Consider the following 11,344-nt stretch of genomic DNA (forward strand, 5'->3'; position numbering starts at 1 on the left):
GAAGGGATAGCGGGTGTCGATTAAGACGCAAACAGGGCGAATGAGTGTCTGCAAGAAGACAATTAGTAGTAGTAGTAGTATGGGGTTTTATGGCGCATAAGCAACTATGGCTATCATGCGCCAAACACAAGGTTAGATGATGCTATGACAAGTGTACAGAGGTTACATTATAATAGATTTAAAACACTGGCTTTCTTTAGAAACTTACAAACAAGTGAAAATTCGACGAGTGTTTGCTCGCCTAAAAGCAATGTGGGATGAAATGGAATGTGTTCATTGTAAAATACCGTAAAAACTTTTTGTCTAAGTTCTTCGAGATGCGAACAAGGAATTAAAATGTGATTTACTGTGAGCTCTTCACCACACATTTCACACACAGGTTTGTCTTTTTTTGTTAATAAGAAGGTATGGGCGATGTGTGTGTGACCTATGCGTAAACGACATAAAATTACTTCGATAAAACGCTCTTTATGGTGGCATGATTTCCATTCTTTTATAATGGGCTTTATGGTATGCAGCTTGTTGTGTCCTTCATTTTCCCAAGAAGCTTGCCACTTGTCTCTTAGTCTGCTGTGCACTAACTTCATGTAATCCCTAGGAGGCAAATTCACATGTTTTATTTCCTTGGTTCTGGTTTGTGCAGCACACATGTCGGCTCTCTCATTGTCCTGAATGCCAAAGTGACTGGGAACCCAGCACAATTTTTTAACATGTTTTTGTGTTGTGACCTTTACTATATTATGTATGATGCTTCCAATCAGTGACTCCGTGGCATTTTTAGAGTTTAATGCTGTAAGGACGCTCAGTGAATCTGTATAGATGATGCTGTTTTTGATGTTTTCATTTGTTATTTTCTGCACCGCAACACTAATAGCATAACACTCCGCGGTGAAAACTGTAGCACATGAGGGAAGTCGTACTGCATTTTCATTTTTTCCTTGTATTACTGCGCTTCCTACATGAGCATGAGTTTTTGACCCGTCAGTGTAAAATGGAGTGTAATTTTTGTATTTTTCTTGTAGTGCTAGATATTCTTGTATTATCTGGTCGTGTGGTGTACAAGTTTTCCTGAGGCGTGTTAGTGTGACGTCACACACTGTGGGAAGAGTGTACCACGGTGGTAGCGCTTCGCATCTTGGGGCAATATTTTTAATTTCATTTAGTATGTTTAGTGCTTGGCATTTTTCTTCGAAGCGCAAGAGCAACGGCTTAATTGCGTGAGGCTTGTTGTTGAAGAGTATTCTGGATGGGCATTTCGTGACGATTGAGTAACAGAGATGTTTGGGATGAGAAAGGATTTTGAGGATGTATGTACAAGTTAGTGCAGTTCTTCGATCTTCTAAGGAAGGTTCATTCGTTTCCACATACAGACTTGCTATTGGTGAAGTTCTGTAAGCGCCAGAAGACAACCTTAAACCAAGATTGTGGATAGGATCTAGTCGTTTTATGTAGGACGGTCTTGCTGAGCCATATACTATGCCCCCATAGTCTAACTTAGAGCGAACCAGAGAACGATATATATGTAATAGGCATGCCCTATCAGATCCCCAGCGTTTTCTTGACAGTAGTTTTAGCACATTGAGGGCTTGGAAAGCTTTTTTCTTTAAGGTGTTTATATGTGGCAAGAAAGTGAGCTTTTTATCGAAAGTTATCCCTAGAAATTTATGCTCTTGTTTGACAGGTAATTGGGTTTGGTTTAGATATATTGTGGGGTTGGCCTGTAGGCCTCGTCTCAAAGAGAACAGAACCGCTACTGTTTTCTGAGGGGAAAATCTAAATCCGTTTCTATCTGCCCAGGTAGCCAGTTTATTTATTGTTATTTGTATCTGTCGCTCACAGGTGGGTATGCTGGATGACGTGCATGCTATTTGGAGGTCGTCTACGTAAACAGAGTACATTATGGATTTTGGGATTACTTTTCCTATTGAGTTCATTTTGATGATGAATAAGGTCGTGCTGAGGATGCACCCCTGGGGTACGCCAGTTTCTTGTGTAAAAGTGTTGGAGAAGGTTGCACCTAGGCGGACTCGGAACGTGCGGTTGGTTAGGAAGTCATTCAAACAGCTCAGCATCCTGCCGCGGATACCTAGGTTCGCTAGGTCACGGAGGATACCGAACCTCCACGTGGTATCGTAAGCCTTCTCCATGTCGAAGAAGACCCCGATACAGTGCTGGTTGTGGATGAACGCTTCCCGAACTGTGTTCTCAAAGCGAACGATGTGATCGGTTGTGGAACATGTCTTTTTAAAACCGCACTGGTGTATATCTAAAAGTTGCCGGGACTGAAGTATGAAGGTTAGTCTGATGTTTAGAATGCTTTCGAATGATTTTGCTATACAGCTAGTGAGTGCTATTGGCCTGTAACTGGTGGGAGTAGTTGGTGGCTTGCCAGGTTTTAGGAAGGGTACTATGATTGCTTCTTTCCATGCTTGGGGGATTTCTCCACTCATAAATATTTTATTGAAAAATTTTAGGAGAGCCTCTATGGCAGTCTCAGAGAGGTGAGCAAGCATGGCATAATGTGCAAGAAGACAATTAGGTTTCGCACGCAGGCAGAACAACGCCACGACATGCTTGAATTTCATATTAACCAATCTAAGTTTCACCGCAGCGCCGCTGGTTTATCGCCAGGTCTTCCTACAGTATTGTTGGCACCGGTGTTGAAGTGTAGAAGGTGAAGATAACGGTGTGGGAGAAAAAAATGGCGAGCCAAAATTGCTGAAATGGAGGCCCACAGAGCCTCTCGCAATCCCGCGGCTATTTTAATGGAGGGAAAGTGAAATTCTTGGGAAGAAGAAAACACATTTAATTCACACTTACCATGACAAACAGGCAAGCACACAAAAAAAAACAAAAAGATTCGATGTTCATTCATCATCACTGCAGGACAAATACCTTTGCGATATCTCTGCAATTAACCCAGTGAATTATTATTAATATTTTTAATTATTAACCCGATCTTCCATTATGACTTAAGTAACATGGCTCAAAGCGGGAGACCAAAGTAACTAGCCCATACCGCTCCCATAGCGAAAACATGACACAAAGTAATACAACATACCGCAAAATGCTGAGTCGGAGAGCATGACGTTCAACGTGCCATTAAGAAATTATGGCTTGTTTCAGTACAGACTCTAATGAATTCTGCGCCACACCAGTTCTGATTCTTGGACTGGTACCTTTAAGTCATGACCTGCTTTAAGGCGCCAGTGCTCCGGCCTTTGCTTACTGATGTCTACAACACAGGCGTTCTATTACCTAGGTTATCTCTTAACCCGTCTTGTGCCCTTTAGAGGATATAAGGAACCGATCACAATAAATTACTTCATCTGAAAGGAAACTCACTTCAGTTTTCACATACCACTCCAGAATAGTGACAGAACATTAAAGACAAACAGCCCATTAAGGCAATTACTTGATAAATAGTTACGACCGCAAATGTCTAGGGAACGCATAGAGAATGCACGGAGTAAAGGTGAAGCTCACTAAACGTGGCACTTCGTGAAAAGTTTTATGGTTTATGGGGGATTTAACGTCCCAAAGCGACTCAGGTTATGAGGGACGCCGTAGTGAAGGGCTCCGGAAATTTCGACCACCCGGGGTTCTTTTACGTGCACTGACATCGCACAGCACACGGGCGTCTAGGATTTCACCTCCATCGAAATTCTACCGCCGCGGCCGGGATCGAACTCGCGTCTTTCGGGCCGGCAGCCGAGCGCCATAACCACTCAGCCACCGCGGCGGCTTTTCGTGAAAAGTGTTTATACAGTTCTCGCCTCCGTTTTTTTCTGTGAGCGTATAATGCTTTGCAAATTTAGTAAAAAACTAATGTCTTTCCTGGCATCGGAGTAAATTTTGCATTGCTAAATTCAAAGAAGACGACTATGGGGAGGACCTCAAGCTCTAGATATCCTCAACGAAGCTTGATGGGCCATCAGGTTTCTCTGGTAACCTATCATATGTCTGCAAGAAAACACGTATAGTACAAAAGCCTGCTCACAAGCAGCTTCTAATTCATCGATTTGGTTAGTTTTTGTGAATACTAACTTCCCTGGTGGAAAAATCACAGGACATACGATTACACATATGTTTCGTGCTTGCATCCAAATGTACTCGTTTAAGCTCACATCGGCTCCAAGCACCAGAGCAGAGCTTATGGTTGGTATACGAACTAAACACAAGAGGCTGTAAGAAAGGTTTTGCAATGCGCGACGCAAACAGGAACGTGAAACCAACTTTCTAAAAAGGCGACGGCCCAGTTAAACAATGAGCGTGGCAGGCGGCAGCTATATCGCGCTGACGAATTCTGCGCTCACACTCCAGAGCAGTCCTCCTTGGCTCCTCGCTTAGCGGCGACCACAGCTGGCTCTTGTCGACGGATATCCTCGCGCGCACGGGCATACAAGCGTTCTTTGCATTTATTTGGTATTGGCTCCAAGCACAACAGAGTTCCGCTGGCCCGAGATCCTTCCTTTATATATATATATATATATATATATATATATATATATATATATATATATATATATATATATATATATATGGGCATGTTCAGATAAGAACGGTAATCGAGGTCCCATGACCATTTTTTGTTTTCAATTATATTTTTATATGTGATGGGAAAATGTGTCCACACAAAGGAATGAACCTTAGTTTTACAAGGAACTTCGTAGTTTTCTCGGAAAAAAATCGTATGTCACATGAGGTGGAGAATGTCGTTTTTGCCACTTCTCAAAGTTGCAAGTTTGGAGCATCACTGCATGCACAATAAGTTGTTTTCGCGCATAAGTATTTTTTCAGTACTTCATTACAATTTGTGCTATACGAAGAATGAAAAAACGTTTTCTTGTTGTGTCAATCTTCTGAGTAAAAAATCGCAAATTTCGCTTCCGGAGCTGTGCGGTGCCAAAAAGGCACTTTTGAGGGCAAGCTTACGGCAAGATGCGCAAAGATCTCCCGACTGAATCTTTTTCTCTGTATTTTTCAGCTACTTCTAATCACTGCAGGCAAGTTTTGTAGCTCTACACTTGACCTATATTTTTCAATATGGCCTCAAAATTGGCAGAAGTTACAAAACGTGAAAAAAGTGACAACTTTCACTCGAATTTAAAAAGAAAACAACATACTCGATATTTATTAAAATTTGCCTTAATAATACTAAACACTTCATAATTTTAAGACATTAAAAAGTATTGCATTATATTGTTTTTTTAGCCCCGCCGCGGTGGCTCAGTGGTTAGGGCGCTCGACTACTGATCCGGAGTTCCCGGGTTCGAACCCGACCGCGGCGGCTGCGTTTTTATGGAGGAAACTCGCTAAGGCGCCCGTGTGCTGTGCGATATCAGTGCACGTTAAAGATCCCCAGGTGGTCGAAATTATTCCGGAGCCCTTCACTACGGCACCTCTCTCTTCCTTTCTTCTTTCACTCCCTTCTTTACCCTTCCCTTACGGCGCGGTTCAGGTGTCCAACGATATATGAGACAGATACTGCGCCATTTCCTTTCCCCTCAAAACCAATTATTATTATATTGTTTTAAAGTATGGAAATAAATACAAAACGGACTTCATAATTTCAATCCCTACGACTGCTCAGTATTCCCTCTTAGGATGCGCAATCGTCAGAAGCTGGTTTTAGTATTGGTATTTTGTAAGTAAATTTTAAACGCTACAGTTGCTGAGTTCAGAAGTGTAATTTGTAAGCATTTTTTTCTATTACAATCAAAGGTCTAAAGCTCCTATTCGCTTTCGTACTGTTCTAACGGTGGGACCTAAATTACTGTAAGCATATTCCAGCACGTTATTTTGGAGTGACGTGTGTCTAGGGGTAGTTCATGCAAACAATTAATGCACCCGTCGCACTCTCAAGGTGACTTTAACTGCTACCGCCGCTCCAGGGATGAACCGCGCTTGGCAGCCGCTCCTATAGCTATATAACGCCCGGCGCGATCCTGAAATTCACAGCATCATGTGTGCCGCCGCCGCACCGAGGCTTTAGCCGCCGCTATCATCTTTCCATCGCAACGGACCGAACGCCAAGCAGTTTTGCCTCCGCCTTCGATCCTCGACCGAGATAACCCCTGTAAGCGGATGTTGTTCGGATATCGAGTTTTGTGTGTCGTTTTCCAGGCCTGGTAGACCCGGTGGGGTCGTTTTCTGTACTCACGTGTTTTCTCTGCGCTGGAGCGCTCCCTCGACAAGCATACTTGGTATCTCAGTCTCAGCTCGTACGCCAAACCGAAAGAGCATCAGTGTCGACGGTGGGCAGCCAGTGTTAAAAATCCATTCATCTGTCCATCTCCTCTTTTTGGAAAAGCAGCTCTGGGCCCTGCATCCGTCACCTGCTCTTCTGTCTCGCGATAATCTCCGGAAGCGGTGAGCTTTTGCATTCATGAAGAGATTTCCGCGGCGAACGTTTTGTGCCGACTACGCAAAAAGGCACAAACAGAGAATTGAAAAAGGACGTAATTTTCGCAGTGTAAAGACACTCAATGTCGCTGCTCTCAAAAAAGTCCTACTTCCCGAAGAAGCTCTCCGAGTACGAGAAAGTGACTTCATCTGTCAGAATTGTTACCGTCGGTTCAAGGAAGACATAGATAATATGCAGGCAGAGTCAACCGAAACATTAGAAGAATTCCACCCTGGGGAAGAAATCGTAGAGAATTTAAATTCAAGTGTCAGCCTTACCTCCGAAATCTTGCCCCTAAAGCCACCGAGCGCTCTAAAAAAACGCCTCAGACTTTCCTATGCAATGCGAAAGCAGGAAGAGGTGGCAAGAGCTATGGTGACGAAAATACGATCGGGGATACAGGCAGCATATAATGTCCCAGAGATTTCGCGTGCGTCAGAAGAAAAGTGTGCGCAATGCAGCAGTTGGGAGGACAACCTACATGCTGCCTACAATAGGTGCACGTCCTTTCAAGAGCGTTGCCAGCTGCTAACATTGCTACCACGCAACCTAACCGTGAAATATGTGCAGGAAGTTATTCCAGAGGCAACGAGGTACGTTATCCAAAAATCGAAGAAGATGGTGGATGAGGAAGGCGTATGGTCAACACAGGAGAGATATACAAGATGTAAACTACAACAGGAAGACATTACCACCGTTTTAGAAGATTACACCATGGATGAACTCGATTGCTCTAGACAGACTCCGAACAAAAAGGATGTTGTGAGAATCGAGAAGGAGGGAGGGAAAGAATGGATACCTAAACGCTTCATGACGCGGTCCTTGCGAGAAGCATTCCGCCTCTACAAGCAAGCTCACCCTGCCTCCCAGGTTGGCCTCAAAAAATACTCATATCCTTGCGTCCTAAGTGGGTGAAATGCTCGCCACAGTGGCAAGTGTGTGTTTGTGTGTGCTGTGCAAACTTTCAGTTGTGCCTCATGGGACTTCAGAACGCGTCCGGAAGGTCTCTTTCTCCCGAAGATATGCAGAGCCTCTGCGTATGCCAGGAACCTACTGCGTCGTGTTTCCTTAGGAATTGTGAGCACTGTCCAGAAGATGGCATTTTCACTTCGGAAAATTTGGAAATGAGCAGCGAGGACGAGGTGTTTATTGCTTCATGGGAATACAGTGAGCTTGTTAAAAAGACTCTGACCGCTTCATCATTTATGAGAGAATTTCTAAGAATGACCATGAAATGGATTCCCCACAACTATATTAGATCTGTGCAAGCAAGAGCAATACATGAAGAAAACCACAGCTGCAAGAGAGGTGCAATTGTTTTGCATTTTGATTTCGCCAAAAACTGGACAGTTGTGCTTCCAGACGCAGTACAAGCGTACCATTGGCAAAAAAAGCAGGTGACCGTGTTTACCTCCGTTGTCACGTCAAGAAAATCGACTCGGAACTACGCCGTAATTTCCGACGATATGTCTCATGATTCAGCTCATGCATGCTTGGCTCTGTCAAAAATCAAAGCACACCTCGAAGACAACGCGCCAATCTACACCAAGATAACATATGTGAGCGACGGGGCTCCCGCTCACTTCAAGAATAAATATCAGTTTCATGAGCTACAACGCAGTGAATGTCGAGAGACGAAATGGATGTTTTCGGCCACTGGACACGGCAAAAATGCTTGCGACGGCGTTGGTGGGCTTGTCAAACATCGAGCATCACACCACAACTTGCGGAAGCCTGCAAGTGAGGCCATACAAACAGCCAGCGGCTTCGTAGACGCTATTCAAGGAACGCTAAAGAACATCATCATTCTGGAGCTCCAACAGAGGGAGCTTGCAGACTTTCGCGAAACGAAGAAGGAAGAATGGAAAATGGCAAAGAAAGTGCCTGGAGTTCAGACGCTCCATATGTGGAAGTACGTTCAAACAAATGAAGGCAGTGCATCCTACGCGGCCTCCACCGCTGCTTCGGAATGGAAGAGACGGTGATCTGGTTTGTGCTTCGTGCTGGACAATATACTGTGCGCATACCGACTTCAACTGCTGCCGTTAATTTCTTGTTACGATTTTCTGAATTGCAATCTGCATATAAAACGGCATCCCAATTGTAAATTGCGTTCCTATTAAAACTCCTCCTGATTAAAAATCTTACAGATAAATTGTTCCTCTCAGAAGACGACGCTCTGTCTCCTGACATTGCCCTGTAGAACCTTTGAACACAGAGGTAAACAGATGCAGGTCCGGAAACGTCGGCTTCAGAAATACATTAATATAAATTTTTATATATAAAAATTTTTCTAGGAACCCACAAATGATCTAATATTTTTAAAAATCGATTACATACCAATGTACCTTACGATGATATGTTAGAGAATACAAAAAAAAACGTTTGACCGCCAGCAGTCAGTTCATCAGGTGAAATAACGAATTTATTCCGATTTTGACGCATTAAGAACGCCGCTAACAAGCGAGTAGAAGCTGTACAAACATTCAGGATGGTTCGCATATTGTGGTAATTGAAATGTAACCACGTTCAGTGAGTGCTAAATCAAATTTCTGACAGTTACTATTTCTAAGAGGCAGTAATAAGCAATTCTAGGTAACAAAAACATGAACTCAGTTTTGTATTTATTTTTACACTTTAAAACAAAATAATGCAACACTTTTTGGTGTTTTAAAATTATCGAGTATTTAGTATTATTAGGGCAAATTTTAATTAATTTCGATGAAGATGTTCTTTTTAAAATTCAAGTCAAAGTTGTCACTTTTTTCACGTTTTTGAACTGCCAATTTTGAGGCCATATTGAAAAGTATAGGTCCAGTGTAGAGCTACAAAACTTGCCTGAAGTGATTAAAAGTAGCTGAAAAATACAGAGAAAAAGATTCAGTCGGGAGATCTTTACGCATCTTGCCCTAAGGCTGCCCTGAAAAGTGCCTTTTTGGCTCCGCACAGCTCCGGAAGCGAAGTTTGCGATTTTTTACTCAGAAAACTGACACAGCAAGAAAACGTTTTTTATTTTAATCGTATAGCGCAAGTTGTAATAAAGTACTGAAAAAATAGTTATGCGCGGAAACAATTTATTGTACATACAGTGATGCTCCAAACTTGCAACTTTGCGAAGTGGCAAAAACGACATTCTCCACCTCTTGTGACATATGATTTTTTTCCGAGAAAACCATGAAGTTCCTTGCAAAACCAAGGTTCATTCCTTTGTGTGGACACATTTACCCATCACATATAAAAATTTAATTGAAAACAAAAAATGGTCATGCGACCTCGATTACCGTTCTTTTCTGAACATGCCCATATATATATATATATATATATATATATATATATATATATATATATATATATATATATATATATATATATATATATATATATATATATATCTTCTGAGGTGTAATAAAATGACAGCTGATGCACCATCCGCGCGCATTGGTTTTCCGGTTTGTAATCTTGTTCCTCCGGCCACCCGCCGAGAGATGCTGACTGAGCTACCCCTCACCGAGCACTTCGCTTCCGAGCTGGAGCCGCTCGGAGGGAGAGAGAAACACAGCGCCAGTTGGACAGACTTAAGTGGCCGACAGCCTTCGCGGTTCCGATAGTTAGCGGCGGGCGGAATAGCTGCGTTTATCTCTTCGTTCAACCTCTCCGCTCGCACCATACTCCCTCCATTTCCAGGCTCTACTTCCCTTTTTCTCCCATGGCCACCCTTCCTTTCGTTTTCTCATCTTTCTCGCCTTGCCGCTTCGATCGGTTGCCTTGGACGGGCTTCATCCATGCGATTGCACGACGTGGGCTGCGTATAAAGTCTCAGGCTCTAAAAAGTAAAGGAAGCCTGTGAGCTGTTTACCACGTTGCCAGGACAAGTGTGACACAACCACCCGCCGATATGCCACTCCACTAGAGCTTCATGGCGGAAGCTGACCTTTTGGTGGGAAATCACCACCAGCGGTGCGCTTCTGAACCTGGAGCACCCTCTGTGTGCCAAATCTAATAAAGTTACTTCTCTCCACTGAACGGAGACGAGGCCGTGGGAATGACGTGCATAATCGGTTTTAAAATGTATTCTAGTAGAATTACTACCATTAACGTTTGTTACACATATTGATAGGCACTAAGGATAAGAAAATTACAAGTACCATGGAAGCAGATTAGCAGTTTTGTCCATTGCAAGCAGATATCACTCTCCCAGTGAACATATTCTTATTTAGGGAACATCCCGTCCTGTGCTCATGATTTGTTTGGCTGTATTGTTTAGCACTTCTAAAGAGAACGGTAATAGATCCGAGTACAGAACTTCGAACTGGTTAGTTGCACATATTCGAAAATAATAACGATGCAAGAAAGTCAAAGTCGAAACGACAGTAACAGCGCTCTGTCGGCCGTTTTCTCTTCCTCAACGTCCCTGCGCCCTGTTTTTCCACTATAGAAGCCCACACGAACCGCATATTTTCACTTCTGGTACTAAAAAACACTCCAGCAGTATTGCAAGATATTTAAAAGAATAATTTCAACCAAATTTCAACAGCACTGCTATAATTTCAGCAGTATTACTGTTTCCCTTGGTCCCATGTCACGCTCATTTTCGTCCACCCGTTCGTCCATCCATATGTCCTCAGCGGTGTGCAGGTGAACCTCCGAAGACGTCGTTACACCAATTCTCTGTTCTACATTGTGCTTAGCCGTGGCGGACGCCCAAAGCCGCGAAACGGGTCAGCGTCCCTTGTAGAGCTAACGCAGTAATTTCACGCTCTTCAGTGGGAGACCAGCTCACGAGTACAGGTCAAAGCTCTTCTGGATAACGGAGAAGGCCCAATAGGTACACAAGCGTAGGTGATAGCCTCTAAGAATATACGGGCCCAAATGGCAGCTGTGAGGCGTCATGAAAATGTACCTACTGGGAAAATATGATGCCGTACAGCGTGAAATGCA

The sequence above is a fragment of the Amblyomma americanum genome, chromosome 2, assembly GCF_052857255.1.
Source record: "Amblyomma americanum isolate KBUSLIRL-KWMA chromosome 2, ASM5285725v1, whole genome shotgun sequence".
Taxonomy (NCBI): domain Eukaryota; kingdom Metazoa; phylum Arthropoda; class Arachnida; order Ixodida; family Ixodidae; genus Amblyomma; species Amblyomma americanum.